Here is an 18,462-nt window from a genome sequence, read left to right as displayed (position 1 = left end):
TCTCTGACTTTTCTGCCTGTGACTCCTTGGAGTCGACTCATACTACCCTGGAGTCGACTCGGTGAACCTCGGAGTCGACTCGCGCACTTCAGGAGTCGACTCGCTGACAGGTTTTGAGTTGATGCTTTCTGTTCGTCTGTCTGTTCTCAGTCGGAGTCGACTCGTACTGATCCGGAGTCGACTCGAGCTCGTGCCAGTGAACTTGATACGCTTGGAGTCGACTCGTGATACTCTGGAGTCGACTCGAGTCTCAGACTTTGGTTCAAGCTGACTTCTTAACTTATCCAAAATATTATGAACCAAGTCTAGAGACACTTAGACAAGATTTTCACTGAAACACTTAATTGAATTCATTAGTAAACAAGAGATATACTCAAATGCTTTGAGCTCATCAAAATCAAATAGGGTTTTAATCAATCACTCCACAAAATCAGAAACATGAATCTTATTATTCTTGCTAAATGTGCTTGGAAGTTGATGAAGGTGCCAAGGGAACCATAGATGGGTTAAATCAACATTTTCAACTACACTAGAAGAAAAATTGGAATGTGCGTGGAAAGATATAAGTAACGAGCTTTTTGATGCCTTTTGGAATTGTACCTCCTTCAATCTTGGCAATGGGGACAATATCAGGCTTTGGGAAGATCACCAAATAGGTTCAGTCCCACTGTCTAATATCTTTGAGGAATTATATCTAACATCTTCGGAGAAGTGTATCACAGAGCTGCCCAAACCAACACTTCTGTTGCTTTGCCATAAAGCTGGAGAATGCTATGATGGAACATCAGACTTCTAGGTCGTCTTTCTCTCTACGAGTCCAGACAGCTTGAAGTTTTGCATGATCTCTTTTTCATTGTCAGTCCATCAAGAATTGTAGATGTGTCATTCTAGAAACTCACTAAGAGTGGAATCCACATGATGGACTCCTATTACAACATTCATCAATAATAGTGGTACTCTATCCTTAATGCCAAGCTATTTAGAAGGTTGGTGTGCCAAAAAAAGTTAACATATTCCTTTGGTCAACATTCAAAAATAGATTGTATATATGAGAGGTACGTATGAAGAAGAGTTGGAGGATCAACTCAGGATGCTCATTAAGTGCAGTGAGGGTGGAAACAACAAATCATCTATTTACTAAATATCCTTCCATATTGGTCATCAATAAAGACCTATCTCAATTTCAAAGGTTAGCCTTCAAACTTGCATGATCTCTGGTCTACATGTAGGCGTAGAAGAAGTTGATTGATAACCACAGAAAAGTTTGGAGCTCCTTGTTCTTTCTGCTTATGCACTCTAGCACTCCTGAAGTGTTGAAATGGTTGATTTCATTGTCTTGTCCCTACATTTATTCCACTTCTGTAAATTCTCTCCATTGTAATTAGGCACCTTGTAAATATTCTCTTCTCTGATAAAAAAAAATTCAGGGGAAGTATCTCACTTCCTCTATTATCCCTTAAAAAAAAAAAGATATATATCGATCAGAAACACCTGCTGATTTTTTTTATTTGCATAAAAACCTTGCTCACATTAGGACTATGGGTCATGCTCCCATAGTTTTGACCTCTCTTAGATCAATCACACGATGCAAACTTGAGAAAGTTTCCAACTTATTGTCTTGTGCAGAACTAGGTAGCAAGCTTTCTAAAGAACACCTCAAGCACCCATCAACTAGAGATTGAAGATAACTGCCAGTGGCAACATGTAAGTTTGAAAGTACATGGGGGCATGGTTTGACCAAGTTGACCAGAAAGGAAGGCACATATATGAGCTTAAACTAAGTTCAAGCTAATTTAGGTTTGAGCAGTGGTGATTAGATTCAAACTGAACTTGAACTACTTCAAATTGATCTGCTCTATTTTAGGTTCCCAAATGAGGACAATATTGCTCTTAGTCTAACCAACACCTTAATAAGAATCATTGGATAATATTGTGATTTTGAATGCAAATCTTGAACATGATTTGGGTTGAGTTCATGGCTGGATTAAATGAGTGGGACCAATTTCGTAGATGGGTCATGGCTAAAGCATAAGGTTTGAGTGCAAGCCTAATTTTGAAATTGAGTAAACTTCATGGGCTGATTTAATTGATAAATAGTAATAAGGGCATTTGCCTCAATTTTTAAAGAGAATTACATTTGAGTAGGGGGTTTTGATCCTTTGTGGTGTGAATTTTGCACAACGGAGTCCTATACCATCGTGGATGGCCGCTATATCCTCCATCTTGGAGATGGGAGACTCTCATTTATCTCAAAAAATATCCATGCACTTTTTTGTGTGATACCCTGCATGTTAGGGAGTTAAAGGAGAGATGCATGTCTTCGATAAGGATGACGTAGTGGCTATCCATAATAGTATCACATTCTGTAGTGCACCACAGAGGATCCTATTTCTTGAGTAGGAGTTAGACTAAATTTTTGGAGTCTATTGAGTTTAAAGATGAATTGAACCAATTATATGAATTAATATACCTATACGTAGAAGGGTCAGCATGAACCTAGGTCCAATTGGAGTCTACTTTCATTTTATTAGTTGGGTTTAAACACTAACCTATCATGCAACCAAACATGAATAGACTCAATTAAATTATAATAGTGAACTCTAAGGGTTCCATTATAAGCCTAAATCTAGTATGAGCAAAATTTTGTGTTTAAGCACTAGTTTTTATGTGCATTAAATATGGATGGATTCATATGGAAAATTGATTGTCATGTTTGAGCATGAGCTTAAAAATCATCTCAAGTCTACTCTAGATTTAAGAGTTAACCCAATGTATTCAAGTCATTCATATCATTGTCATGACCCAGATGCAAAATCTGCATTCAGAACATAGTAACCGCTGCATAATCACAAGAATTGGCCAAATAAGTATGCAAGGCCTTGAACCTCCTAATGAATTTAACATAATTTGATGAAGATGTGATTCATATATAGGTAGTGAAAAAAAAATCAAGAGAGATAAACTCCCAAAATAAAATATTTGATAAATGATTACATATTACAAAGGTTAAATATATTCATACAGGTCACCAAATCCACAAACAAAGTAATTCACTAGATTTATGGCTCTGAACTTCAAATACTTAATTAACTTATTTACACATAGTCCTCAAGTATAAAAATAAACAGAACAACAAAGCTAGGTTTAGCGTACACTATAGCTCCGACCATGCCTCTATTCACACTTTCAAAACATAATATTATGTTAATCTTTGAAATATGTTTAATACAAACTTTTGAATATTTGAAATTTTTAGGATATTTCCAAGCTTTTTTAAAATAATTCTTCCAAAGATTCAATATTTCCAAAATATGCGTAATTTACAGTAACATTCTAAACATATCACTTGATTTGGAAATGGATTTTCAACAAATAAAATTCTTAGCTGCTTGATTTAATTTACATAAAGACAATAAGAATCTATATAATAATATATGGAAGCAATGCAACTAATTTGAAAGGATATAATTTCATAAACACTAATCTTGAATTAAGATTATTTGTGAAATGTTTAATAATAATAAATTAAAGAATTGAGTTCATATAAGATATTTTTCTTCAAAGAAATTTGATAAAAACATTTAAATTGTAGAATGTTACTTACCTTGCAAACACTAATAATTAAATAGATTATCTTCTTCATAGAGATCCCTCTAAAATCTAGTAAGTATATTTAAAAGTGTTGCATAGTCCAAAATCATATGTATATAAAAATAGTGCTATATTAGTATTCTAGGTTGAAACTCATTTCACTTTTACTAATTTTTTTAGACTCTAGCTAATTTTAAAAACTACATAGGATCAAACATGTTCCCCTAATTAGAGTTCACAAAACCAACAATATCCATATACCAACCCAACACAACATAAAATTCATTAACAAAATACAATAATAATTCTTTTATTTTTGTCATGTCCAAGGGCTATACCAATCAGTACAGGGTTGGTTTGATTAAGGTTTTCGAGGTTTGGAAATCTAAAGGTACTGCAAGTACCATCTAATCCTCATCGATGTGTCTGGTGATGATATAACATAAGTTAGGATTCTACTGCTTATTAAAAATAAATTTAATTAAATTAGAAATTAAAGGAATGGGAATTTTACCTTAATCATGGTGCCTTGCAATTAAAAGAAGGGTTTCCTAACTTAACTTCGTCGGCCCTCATCTCAAGTGATAGCTCATCTATACAGCAAAGATGTGAGAAGTGAAAGATAGAGTGTAAAAGAGAGTGCTTGAATGATTAAGAGTGCGTGTGTATAAAAAGGGAAGAGAGAGTAGGAAGGTAAGAGATAGGGGGCAAAAGAGAGAGAGAGGAGAGAGATGGGAGGGAGAGTGCAAGGCAGTGGGGAGGGTTTATGCGGTAATCAAGAGAAATCGGGGATACATGAGATCCTCGAAGAGAGAGAGAGTAGAAAAGAGAGAATGAGAGGGCGGGAGCATGATAGGTTGTGGGGACCCACCATTTAAACAAAAGGAGCATTGCCTTATAGGCAGGCCCAACTAGCAGTCTAGGACATGGGCATAGATGCTATTTTTTTTTTTTAAGGAAGTAAGGGGAAAATCAATCACTTCCCCTAATTTATTAATTCAAAAAGGAATATACATGGGAGGAGAACAAAAAATGAAAAAGATTGGGTAACAATGTTGGCCCGATTTACATCTTAGTTATATTGAGCGATGGAATAAATACTGTATTAGGAGCTTTGGGGAGGAGCCAAGGTGGATAAGGAGTTCCAAATCTTTTGATAGCCTTCGTTCACCTTTTTGAAAGCACGGATAAAAAAATATTGGTGATAATTTTTTTTTTAAGAATGGAAGAATGTAAAACCTGGCCTATATATAGGGTCTTGGAGTTTTTTATTTGATGGCCTGGTGCCCTGATTTGGGGCACAACCCATGGCCTGGTTGGAACATGGCCTGCAACCTAGCTTGGAAATAGGGCCCATGTAGTTACCTCCTCATGGAATCAGAGAAAGAGTACGCATCAAAGACAGAGAGACTAAGACCATCTCCTTCTCAAACTTTGGCACCCTCGCTGCCTATATAGCATGATCGCCGCTCCTTGAGACACAACTTGGATCTCTCTTCCTCTCTTTCTCTCTCTCCCTTATTCGGTTTACAGTCCATCATGCCCTATTTGGGTTAGTAGTGTTCATTTGAAAAAGACACCGAAGCAATGCTAGAACGAGGTAATAAGCCTCTAATCCTCTAATTGATCCCTCTTTCCCTCTTCCTTGGCATTAATATGTTGGTTTTTGGCTGCCTAGTCGCCAGATTTCATCAAGAAAAGGGGTTGCTCTATTTCCTTTTGTTTATTATTTTGAGTTGTTGCCGGACAATATGGCTCTAAACTCAGCTCCGGTAGCCGATCCATGGCCATGCCAAGCCCCTGCATTAATGTTTGCTCAAGATGCTTCTAGTTATAGTCAACTTTGTTGCTGTCCTTTAAATATTTGAACCATTGGTTGGAAGCCCCTATTATTTTTTAGAGCACGTAGCCGCCAATTCCACCATCGCCGAATAACGGACATCCCTCATGAAAGACTGCCACCACCCAGGCTTCATCGTCCTCTTTTTAAATAAGAAGGGCCTAGTCTCCCCTGGTTTGCGAAAGAAATCAAGGAAAAGAAAAACGATGTCATCGTCCGGATGTGAGGGTTTGGTGCACGTCCTGCAGCCCCAGGGTCAGAGTGAGAGATATCTACCATATTCTTCACTGTGAGTAGCAACTGAGGTAGGAATGCTTCTGGATCTGAAGGTTCAGTCTTCATCCGAGGGTTGCTCTATTTCTCTAGAAGGTGATTTAGGATCGGCTACCGACGAGTTTGTCCTGAGCAGGGCAGACCGAGTATTCAATCGAACTACCCTAGGTGTAAGGTGGAGAAGTCTGTGGACTACGTTCTGTTCTAGTACGATCGAGCCATAAGAGTTTGGAGGCTTATTGATATCCTGCCAGATGCTTAGTGCCAGTTCGTCTCCTTCACCCAGGTGCTTGGACGGTGGGCCGCCACCCCACAGACCCAGTGTATAGCCATTAGGGCAACATATATTGCTTACCATATTTAGCTGACCAGAAATGCTTGGATGTTTGGAGAGAGCAAACCTACACTAAGGTTCGTCCTAGAGAGGGCTCGAGTGTTGGCTGCGAAGATCGCCCATGCAGGTCCATCGAACATGCCATTAAAAGCTCGGGGCACCTGGGTCTCTACATCTGCTCTTGTACCACGACAAACGGTGTTCATCACCTAAGATCCCCCACCTCCGAGTTTCTTCAAAGTCAACTTTGATGGATGTGTGTTGGATAGTGGTAGGAAAGGTAATGCGGACTTTGTGATCAAAGACCCGGACTATAAGGTGGTGGCAGCCTATGGGTGCCAAATCTTCAACATTTTTGTCTGTAGGGCGGAGCTAAGGGCAGCTTAGGCTAGTCTGTGTCATGCTCGATGCGTACCGCTGGCCAACGCAGTTCTGCTCGAAGGTGACTCAGCTATGGTGATCGGCTGGATCCAGGGGTGCATTGGTGATATAGGTGGCCGCCATCTCTTGCTCCGGGATATTTAAGGCATAGCAGGCGGAAAAGTTGCCTTTCGAACCAAGCATGTCTATAGGGAGGCTAACAGAGCTACATATTCGATGGCTTCGTTTGTAGCAAATCATTCTAGAGGAGTTCTCTAGACTGGTGAGAGGGAGCTCCTAGAGCACTCCGGGACTTGTTACCTTTTGACATTTTTGGATGTATTCACACTAGAATTGTATGAGTCATCCGTTGTAGCTAAAAAAAAAAAAGGCAAAAGATAATTTCTCTCTCTTCCTATCTCTTTCTCTTACTCTATCTCTCTATTTTTTGGGTGGACTTCAAAGGGTCCCCTTTTGCAAGTTGGGTCAACCCTATGGTCTTGAATCCCTAATAGTCATGCAGTGTATTGGTCCACCCCCGATCCATGGGCACCGCTAGACTCCACCATCAATAATTCCAATAGTGTTATATGTACTCTAGTATGATTCTTGTTTGGTGATTTGACTAGTTAGATTATCAAAATTGGACCAACTTGGGATGTCGGTCACTATTGCCAGACTGGCATTGTCCCTCCTTTGCCTCTTTCCTCGTACTCTTTCCTTATTGTCCTAATTTTTCGTTGATGGAGATGTTAGAAATATGCCCTAGAAGCCAATTGGGCTGACGCATTATTTTGTTTTGGGACATAAATTTGTACTTGACCTAATAATGAATTTATTAGGATGGGCATTCTTTTCATTCATGTTCTTATGCATCCATGAATCGTCCAAGGAATTAATAAGATGATGACGCATATTCTCAAGAGTTGAGAATTTGAGGCATGTGTCATTGGTGATTAATTCCTAAATTGCTCCTGATCGATGGATCCATCACGAGGGACGGTGATCGATCCGCTGAGATTAGTGCACAGATCACTTAGTCAGATGGATGAGTCTTGAGTCCACAGTGTAGGGACACTGGAGTGATTGTGTAAGTACTTGTTAGAGAACAAGGGTACTGAGCGTGACCAAAGCAAGTAGTCACTTGGATGTCTATCCACTCGTCAGTGACTTACTTGATGCTGCAGTTGTATGACTGGTCCTTTGACCTGCAATGCCTCGGTTATTCACAGTGAGGTTGCTGTAGTTTGACGAGCACATAAACATGGGCCCTATCCATTTGGGTCCTTGTAGTGCAGATTGGCTGCAGTAGGTTCATTGCAGGAGTAGGGGTGCATCTAGATGGAATCTATCGACCTTGATAGATTAGGAGAGATCCTATGTGATTTATGAGACTGAGTTCGTAAATCCTTGGCCAAGGTAGTTTTTGGAAAAAGAGTTTTTCAATCTCGAACTGGAGTCGAATAAATTTTACATATGACAGATGATGGGGTTTGACGAGTTTTCCATGACCTCCATCCTGTTCGGATCCAAGTTTTTTTTAGGATTAAGATTAACATTAATAGACTTGATTAGGATTTTATTAGATCTGAATTTTAATATTCATGCTTGCTGAAATTTTCTGCGTGCTGAAATTTCAGATTTTAGAAATTTCAGCATGCTGATTTTTATTCTTATGATGTTGCATGTTGATTTTAAATTACAATGAGATTGAAACAATTAAAAATCATGTCTTGTATAATCAGAGATTCAGTTGGTAGCATGATCAAAATTAAAATTATCAGATCTGAAATTATATGCATGAGATGCATGTGATAAGAATCAATCATGGATTCATGATCATAAAAATATATTTTTCTGTTTATGCCTATGCTTAAAAGGAAAATTATATATGCATGAGATGAATAAGATATGATCAAATCATGGATTCATGATAATTAAAGGATGTCAACTCGAGTCGACTTAAGGTTAACTCGAGTTGACTCCAAGCATACATGAGTCGACCCCCGTTTGAGGATGTGTTTAAAATGTATGCATGAGATGTATGTATTAGTTAAACAAAATTTATTTGCATGAGATGTAAATAAAATTCTTAAAAATAGGACATTTACATAAGATGTAAACTGAAACAATTATGTCATTTACATAAGATATAATCACATAATATATGAAAGAGTTTCATATTTACATAGGATGTAAACTTGAACCAATGTGACATTTACATAAGATGTAATTATATAACATTTGGTTTGGGATAGATTGTTACATTAAATGCAAATCCTTTGATACCTAAAACCTCCTCAATCAGTCGAGAGTGAACGATGCATTGAGCTAGCCATATTTGATTAATTGATCTAATTGGTGTCTAGGAAAGCATTAAAGGTGGTTACTTATTTAGGACCTTACTCTCTGAGTAAGGGGAGCCTCCCACCTGCTTACCTGGCCAATTGATCGATTACCTCCTATGAATAGCTCAAAGTTGGAATCACTAAGACTAGATTACCTAATATTAAGTCTTAAGGTCTTCCACCGTAGTAGAGTTGCTAAGGTCTTTCCGGCGTTGATTTGTCTCGGCTGGATACAGTGGGCAAATTGCATCGGGGGACTGGACCTCTCTATTGGCATGAGATGTTGTGGGGTAGAGGTGGGGTTGGGTACCAATAACTGTTAGGTGAGGGCCCAATGACGACTTTACTTCTGCGGAAATTACGGTGGGTCTGACTTAACCAAGGAACGGGACCAATAACTGTTAGGTGAGGTTCTTATGACTTGGAGACCAAGTAGGCTACAACTTGCTTGAGAAGCATTGTACAAAGAGTTGTACACTTATCATTTATGTGTCATCAATAACTGTTAGGTGAGGTGGCATGTAAATTGGTGGGACCGTAGCACCCCACTTGAAATCTAGAGTCGCAGGTTTCCGTTTCTCTATCGGAGGAGTGTAAGAGATTCGAGAAAATAGTGGGAGGTGTTTGTTTTAAATGTCCTTAAAACAAATAGAGTTCAAGTACAAAATTCTAACTAGAATCTTTACTCTCTGAGGATTATAAAGTCAGCTTCCAAACTCTTAACTCATATCCTAAAGAACCACCGTTTGACCAAACCCAATTATAAAGACTGGCTCTGCAATTTCAAAATAGTTTTGAATTGTGTGAAATTAGGGTGTGTGCTAGACCATGAATTTTCTGCGTTACCAGTCCGTCTGATCACTGATCAGCATAAGATGCATGTCAAGTGGACAAACAATGACAATAAAATTAGGTGCTATATAATGGCATCAATGTCCAATAAACTTTAATGCTAGCATGAGAACATGAAGACTGCCGGGGATATATTGAATCACATGCAAGAGTTGTAGGGTGAACAGAGTCGCGCAGCATGGTTTGAAGTGTCTAAAAAGCTCTTCAAGGCCAAGATACGCGAAGGGCAGTTCGTCCATAATCATAGTTTGACCATGATAAAGGATTTTGAGGAGCTTGAGAAGCTCGGCATGACCATGCACAAGGAATTGCAAACGAATTTGATCCCGCAATCCCTTTCAGCTTCATATGAACAGTTTATAGTAAACTATCATATGAACAAAACTGTATGTACCAAAACAGAATTGTTAAATAAGTTGGTAACTACCTTAGGAACCTTGAAGAGTTCAAGGGGCATAGTTTTCGCTGTCGAGTTGGCTTCTACTTCCAAGAGAGAGTCTACCTGGAAGAAGAAGAAGCCTGCGAAGAAGCAGAAGACCAGGAAAAGACCAAGTAAAAAAGTTCCAAGAAAAGGGCCGATTGCAAGGGAAAGTATTTTCATTGCATTGTGGACGGCCATTGCAAGAGGAACTGTCCTACATACATGGGAAGCATAAAAAACAAGAAAGGGTGACACACCTTAAGAAGGTATGTCAGATATACTCAGGATACTTAGGAACTGTTACCTACTGCTAGCAGAAATTTGATTTCTGTATCTTGTTTAGCACAAAAAGATTTTTATAAGACTGTTGTTCCATTTATTTGAGAAATAAATTGGTTCCACATGATTTATGATTGACAGTCTCTATCACTTACATTTGGATGTACCTGTGAAATTATCTGAGCAAATAGTGAGTACCATAGGATCCAAAAGATCTAGAGATGAGATAAATCTAAAGTATTTGTGGCTCCTCAGGCTTGGCCATATAGGAGAAGACAGAATAAACAAATTGGAGAAACATGGGTTTTTGGCTCATTGACTTCCAAGTCATATCCGATTTGTGAATCCTACCTTCAAGGAAAGATGGCCAAATTACCCTTTGTAGGACACGGGAAGAGGTCCACTGAAATACTTACCCTAGTACACACTGACGTGTGTGGCCCATTCGATGTGCAAGCTAGGAAAAATAATTGTTTACTTCATTTACCGATGATTACTCACGGTATTGATATGTGTATGAGACACAAATCTGAAGCTTTTGAAAAGTTCAAAGAGTTCGGATATGAAGTAGAAAAATAAATAGAAAAACTCATTAAGGTTCTTCGATCGGATCGAGAAGGTAAACACCTTAGTGGAGAGTTCCGAGATTATCTCAAGAAGAATGGTATAGTTTCACAATGGACCCCTCCTGGTACATCTCAGCTCAACGGGGTGTCTGAGAGGGGGAATCAGACTCTATTGGATATGGTCAGGTCCATGATGAGCTTCACTGATTTACCCTTGTTTCTTTAGAGAGATACCCTATTTTCAGCTATTTACTTATTGAATAGAGTTTCCTCTAAATCTGTTCCTACCATACCGTATGAGATATGACATGGTAAGAAGCCAAGTCTTAGTTATCTCAAGATTTGGGGATGTCCGGCCCACATCAAGCGACAACAGGCGGACAAGTTAGAGGATAAGACAATTAATACTCGTTTTATTGGATATCCTAAAGAGTCATTAGGATACAATTTTTCCGTCCCAATGGATCACAAAGTGTTTGTGAGCCGACATGCAATCTACATTGAAAAATAGTTTATCCTTGATAGAGGCAGTGGGAGAAAAATTGAGCTCGAAGAGAAAGTCTCTGAAGAGCAACAAGTCATTGTGCCTATAGAACCTATTCGTATTGAGCTAGTACATGTTGTATCTCCTCCACCTCGTAAGTTTAGTAGGATCTTCCATCCTCCTGAAAGGTACTTAGGTATGCTTACAGAGGATGAAGAGGAAGTGTTCCATGGGAGATAGGGATCAAGGTAAGGATCCCAATACCTACAACGAGGCGATGTTAGACATCGATTCTGAGCAATGGTTGGAAGCAATGAAGTCAGAGATGGACTCCATGCATTCCAACCAAGTCTGGACCTTAGTAGATCCACCAGAAGGTATAGTACCTATTGGTTGTAATTAGATTTACAAAAGGACAAAAAGGTTTGATGGCTAGGTAGAGACCTATAAGGCAAGGCTAGTAGCAAAAGGTTATAATCGATACGAAGGCATTGATTATCAGGATACCTTTTCACCTGTAGCCATGCTGAAGTCTATTCAAATATTGCTCGCTGTTGCAGCATATCATGATATTGTGATGGTGATCACAAGGTCTGTAAACTGCAAATATCCATCTATGGACTAAAGCAAGCATCTCGGAGTTGGAAAACTCATTTCAACGATGTAATCAAATCGTTTGATTTCATCAAGAACGAAGAGGAACCATGTGTTTATAAGAAGCTTAGTGGGAGGGCTATTGTATTTCTCGTATTGTACGCGGATGATATCCTTCTTGTTGGGAATGATATTCCCATGCTAACTAAAGTCAAGGTATGGTTGTCTAAGAAATTATCTATGAAAGACCTTGGGAAAGTATCATATATTTTGGAAATTAAGGTCTATAAAGATATATCTAAGAGGATGCTTGTCCTATCACAGAATATGTACATAGAGGGAGTGCTGAAGAGGTTTGGCATGGAAACCTCTGAAAGGAGATTATTACTCCTTAGGCACGGGATAAATCACTCTAAGAAGATGTGCCCCAACACATCTGAAGAGATTTAGCGGATGAGCAAGATCCCTTATGCTTTGGCTATAGGGAGCCTCATGTATGCCATGCTATGTACATGACCTGATATAGCATATGCTGTGAGTGTCACGAGCATATATCAGTCAAATCCAGGCAACGAGCACTGGATAGCTGTGAAGAACAGTCGTAGGTACTTGAAAAGAACTAAGGACATGTTCTTGGTCTTTAGGAGAAGATCAGAGTTAAAGGTAGAAGGATACACACATTTGATGATAGAAAGTCTACATTAGAATATGTGCAACGGTGTTCGGTAATTTGGAAGAGTTCCAAACAATCGATCATTACAGATTCTACCTTAAAAACTGAATGTATCGCCACCTCTAAGGGTGCAGTGGAAACCTTCTGAATTAAGAAGTTTATTGCAGAATTAGGTGTAATGTCATCCGATGCTATAACACTATACTGCGATAACAATGGCACCATAGCACTAGCTAAGGAGCCAAGGTCTCACCAAAAGTCTAAGCACATAGAGCGGTAGTTTAACCTGATACGCGACTATCTCGAAAAGAAATAAGTAGAGGCATAGAGAGTAGACTCCACAGTCAACGTGGTAGACCCATTCACTAAGAAGCTAAGTCAGCAGCAAATTGAAGCACATCTCGAGAAGATGGGGCTTAGATTTATGGCTGATTGGCTTTAGTGCAAGTGGGAGATTGTTAGAAATATGCCCTAGAAGCCAATTTGGCTGACGCATTATTTTGTTTTGGGACATAAATTTGTACTTGACCTAATAATGAATTTATTAGGATGGGCATTCTTTTCATTCATGTTCTTATGCGTCCATGAATCGTCCAAGGAATTAATAAGATGATGACGCATATTTTCAAGAGTTGAGAATTTGAGGCATGTGTCATTGGTGATTAATTCCTGAATTGCTCCTGATCGATGGATCCATCACGAGGGACGGTGATCGATCCGCTGAGATTAGTGCACAGATCACTTAGTCAGATGGATGAGTCCTGAGTCCACAGTGTAGGGACACTGGAGTGATTGTGTAAGTACTTGTTAGATAACAAGGGTACTGAGCGTGACCAAAGCAAGTAGTCACTTGGATGTCTATCCACTCGTCAGTGACTTACTTGATGCTGCAGTTGTATGACTGGTCCTTTGACCTGCAATGCCTCGGCTATTCACAGTGAGGTTGCTGTAGTTTGACGAGCACATAAACATGGGCCCTATCCATTTGGGTCCTTGTAGTGCAGATTGGCTGCAGTAGGTTCATTGCAGGAGTAGGGGTGCATCTAGATGGAATCTATCGACCTTGATAGATTAGGAGAGATCCTATGTGATTTATGAGACTGAGTTCGTAAATCCTTGGCCAAGGTAGTTTTTGGAAAAAGAGTTTTTCAATCTCGAACTGGAGTCGAATAAATTTTACATATGACAGATGATGGGGTTTGACGAGTTATCCATGACCTCCATCCTGTTCGGATCCACGATAGAGGGACTGTATCATACGCTAACTGCACCTAGAGGTTCATCTATTCTACTCTGCTGGGTTGCCACTACATGCTGCTAGGTGTCACTGGTGGATTGTGAGACTCAGAGGCATTCACTTGATGATCAGTAAACCCGAATGAGAAGAGTTGGAATTGTTCCAACCCATTGAAAGGAGTTTCAATGATATTGTGATAGGGATCACAACATATCTCACTACCAGACAGAATAGAACCTATGGGGTCACACACAATAGAGGATCTGATCGATCTAATGGTTGGATTGTGATTTGGAATCACAATAGTTTGTAATTGTCAATTTGATTGATAATTAGTTTAACCCACTAAGAGTTAGTGAGTTGAAGAAGGAATTAATTGTAATTGGATTGCAATTTGATTGAATCAATTGGACTTAATTAATTGGGCTCGATCTTATATGATAAGGTTCAAGAGTCCTACTTGGAGTAGGACACCTAGAGTTCTAATTAGATTAGGACTTCAAATTATTAGAGTCCTACTTGGAGTAGGATTGCTAAAGTTCTAATTGGATTAGGACTAAAATTATAAAAGTCCTAATTGGATTAGGACTAAAATTATATGAGTCCTAATTGGATTAGGATTCCTAGAGTCCTAATTAATTTTGGTCCAATAGATAAAGATGACTCCTAATTAGATTAGGATTCATGTGAATCAAATAGGGAGACTAATTGGGTTCTACTTAGATTAAGATTCAATGAACCAAGGGCCACCTAATTCCTAATTTGATTAGGATTAGAAGGGAGGGGCAAGAGCCCCTCCCTTCCTCGGATGCTCACGGGATCCGCATCCCGGATGACCGGAATGCGCGACCCGGATGGACGGGACTCGCGTCCCGGATGCCCGGGACGCGAGACCCGTTTTGGCCAAACATTGGTGCGGCTCCTCCTAACTTCTAGGAGGAGTCCACACCTAGGGCTTCAAAGAAAAAGAATAAAAAAAGGGGGCAGCCCCCTTTGGGATAATTCTTGGTGGTTTTTTTTAGGCGAGCGGCCTCAATCTCTCCCTCTCTTCCTTCTTCCATCCGCAAGGCAAAAGAGGAGCAGCAAGGATTTTTGATTCTTCCTCCTCTTCATCAGATGCATGGAAGAAAACAAAGAGAGAAAGGTGTTTCTCTCTTCCTCCTTCTTCTTCCATGGTAAAGAAAAGAAAAGAAAGCGTTTCTTCCTTCTCCTTCTTTCTCCTCTTGGAAACAATCAAGAGTTGATTGCTTAGAGAAGTTCCAACCATCAAAAGGGATCTCTGCAAGGGAGCTAGCACCCCGGTGAGATCGCAACCTCGATCAATCCAGATCTTCGTGTGGATACCCGTAGAGGCCGGACACTTGTGCGGCTTCAAGCGAACCTGATTTCCACGATCATCAAATAGCGGTGAAGATCTACCCGCTCAAAGGTAAAGATTTGATCTTTATAATTTTAATTGTAGATCTGAAAATTAATCAAGTAATTAATTTTAATCCTTTCCTTCAGATTTCATGATCTTCTGAGTTAGAGAACTCAGAATTTTTTTGAAATCTACGTTCCTCTGGACGTTCATGAGATGAACGACCCCGCGCGCGTCTTTCCGCTGCGATCGTCGCAACGCGTGTGAGGGTAAACCGACAGGAGATGAATATAGTGGTAAATTATCCACACAAGAAAATATCCAGTGAGGAGATACTAACGATATGGTCTATGATTGATGATTTTGAGACGAAATTTTTGGAATTATCTGAATTATCAGTATACTTGTAAGGTAAGTGGTGTTTCACTTTTTCTAAATTCATTAGCAAATTATAAAAATATTAAATTAAAAAATTTTGAATCATGCTATTCATGATCCATGAACTTGATGAACAGTATTTTTTATTGAATATATTTTATTTTAGAATATTATGACAATGCATGATCAGAAGAATTAATCTTGTTATGAATTATGCTTGATTGATTTCAATACCACATGATTTTATGTATTTCACACTGAGATATGAAATCTAATGATTGTTTTGTACTCTAAGCTAGATTACGTTAAGGATTTATGCTACAAGAATATGCACGGCGCTCCACAAATAAATACGTAGTTATGAAGAACTTTGCCGCAAGATAATGCACGGCACATTATAAAAAAATGCGTGGTATAATAAACCTGCTATAGAAAAAATATGGTCATAGCTCATAGCTGATAAAATGAACTTGATAGTTTGAAAGAACTTGGATTTATGAATGAAATTTAAATTTTGAAAAGATTGAATTTGGTATGCATTAAATTTCGATAATAATGTATATATGGATTTGGTTTTGAAATATTGAATTCCATATACTTATTTTCTATAATTTATTATTTAATTTATTGCTTGATTAATCTAATTAAAGTATTCATTTTTTACTAGGTTGTATAGCTCTTTATTCTATATCTTATTGTTTTTATAGATCTTGAGAACTATACTAGCACGGAATGTGTTTCAGAATAGAAATTATAAGAAAAGCTTTGGTCTCTTTATTCTAGATTAGGATTTTATATAAGTTTGATGTAAATTTTTTGAATATCGTTGAATTTTATGAGATATTAAAAATTATATTTTAGTTATTTAAAATTTGGATTTATATAAATGATTGTTTAGTTTTGCTGCTTTTTTTATGATATCGTGATGAGATGCCTTGTATACTTGTAGGAAAAGTTCTCCATAAGTGTGCAATGGTTGCCACTACCCTCGACTCATGATCTCAGGTTGGAGAGGTGTGACACAATCCAAATGATATAAACAAGAAGAATGGAACTATAGGTTGAAGCCACGAGATCTCCCTGTACCAAGAAGGAGCACAGGGAGGATAGCTTTTCGATAACCAAGAACTTAGATGCTACAGAGGAATGAGATTGTTTTTACGTTTTTTTTTTACTGTGATCCTTTGTCATGTAGGTAGTGACTCTGGCCTATTAGTGGACTGAGCCTCGGTTACAGAAGAAAGTTTTTTAAGAACAGTTCAACTATTTTTCATCAATGAAACTGAGTTGTTCAGATTAGAAGCCAGGTTCCCATGTAGCTGCCAGGAGAGTAAATCAATATTTTGAATGAAAAAACTTATGTTCTCAAGTCGATACAAGTAGATTGCTATTTCGGAAGAAGTCATGAAAAGTGGATGAGTCAGCCCTGAGCTCAGAATCAGATCAAGAACATTATTTTAAGCTTTGCCAACCGAAGTTTGGATCCAAGAAATTATGTGTACAATAATGTTCCTATATGTGTATTCCGTGGTGAAGTAGTCGGTAGGTCTGGATGCTCGTATTGGTCTTCTTGAATTTAGTATGCTTAGGAATTCAAACTTGTCTTCTTATTTAATGTTGAACATGTTGAACTGTTGATAGTTCTTTTACATCTGTAACCACAAGGTTCAAAGAGTCATTTAATAAGGTCCAAACTAATTATATCTCAAAGTCTGAGAATTTATTAAGTTGGATTGACCATGCCACATAAGATGCACACAAGAACAAATAGCATCTTTTGATTCTTTTAAACTCAATTGATTTATGAGAAATAGCTGTTTGGAGCAGATCCTTGACAAATTATAGGGAAATTAGCTTTTTGAAGAAGTTCCTTGACATATCTAAATCACAAAAGATGGTGCATAGCTACCAAATCTACTAGCACTACCACAAGATTACAACACAATGAGAAGACAGATTCTCCCTTCACCTTCTATGTTGACTCTGCAAAAGTTGTCCCCGCAAGAGTTAATAGAATAAACCAGGCACACTTGACAGTGTTCTTCCATTGTTGAAGTAAGGTTACCTGTTTCATCCTTAAATCCTCCAATCAAAGTTTGCCATCTCATTATTGAATCCCGTACCGGCATCACGCTCCGAACCCAACACCCGGACACGGGCATATGACACAGCTGCACACTTCTTAGGGCAAAGACCTAGAAAATATGCTAGGCCTGAAAAATTTATCACAACCTCAGTATATATGAACAATAATGATCTCAAGTCATAACGAACAATAAAATTGATCCAATTATAGAATTTAATCCTCCAACCAGTATCAATGATGCACTACCTATTCATCCCTTTCTCATGTAATATCAACCATAGCCAAGCAACCCACTTGCAACCTGCAACTCTGAAAAAAAAAAGAAAAAAAGAGGTTGTGAGCTTTACAGCCTAGTAAGAATCACAAACTGCTACACCATAAGTAATAAGAAAATAATTAATTAATAATGCAAAATAAATGAAGATCGTATCAATAGTCGGAAATTCATAAATGACATGCACATAAGTTTTTATTATCATTATTTCAAAGAAACATATATATATATATATATATATATATATATATATATATATATATATATATATATATATATATATCATATATCATATATAATCAATTGTTCAACAACAATTTCTTATGTCATGTTATCCGTTTCTTATTAACTTAATTTTCGAATTTTTTTATCAATTTTCTTTTTCGGCTTTACGCTAACTAAGATCATAACTCAGTCCAAAACTGATATCATATCATGTTATAGCCCATGGTAACTATCTGACCCATGTTATAGCCCGTGGTGGCTATCCGACCTTCGTTATAGTTTGTGGT

General features: G+C 38.1%; 1 long non-coding RNA gene across 1 annotated transcript; it reads right to left on the bottom strand.

Annotated features, from left to right (window-relative positions):
• Window positions 1-17,121: 17,121 nt before the first annotated feature.
• LOC148703174 (uncharacterized) lies at window positions 17,122-18,029 on the bottom strand. Its single transcript, XR_015988381.1, has 3 exons — window positions 17,923-18,029; window positions 17,656-17,803; window positions 17,122-17,573 (listed from the first exon to the last, which is right to left on the bottom strand). It is a non-coding gene; the product is annotated as an uncharacterized LOC148703174 (long non-coding RNA).
• Between the last annotated feature and the right edge of the window lie 433 nt (window positions 18,030-18,462).

The sequence above is a fragment of the Phoenix dactylifera genome, chromosome 6 (genome assembly GCF_051530095.1).
Source record: "Phoenix dactylifera cultivar Ajwa chromosome 6, Ajwa_hap1_PhDact_Kaust_v1.1, whole genome shotgun sequence".
Lineage (NCBI taxonomy): Eukaryota > Viridiplantae > Streptophyta > Magnoliopsida > Arecales > Arecaceae > Phoenix > Phoenix dactylifera.
This window is presented reverse-complemented; position numbering and strand designations above follow the sequence as displayed.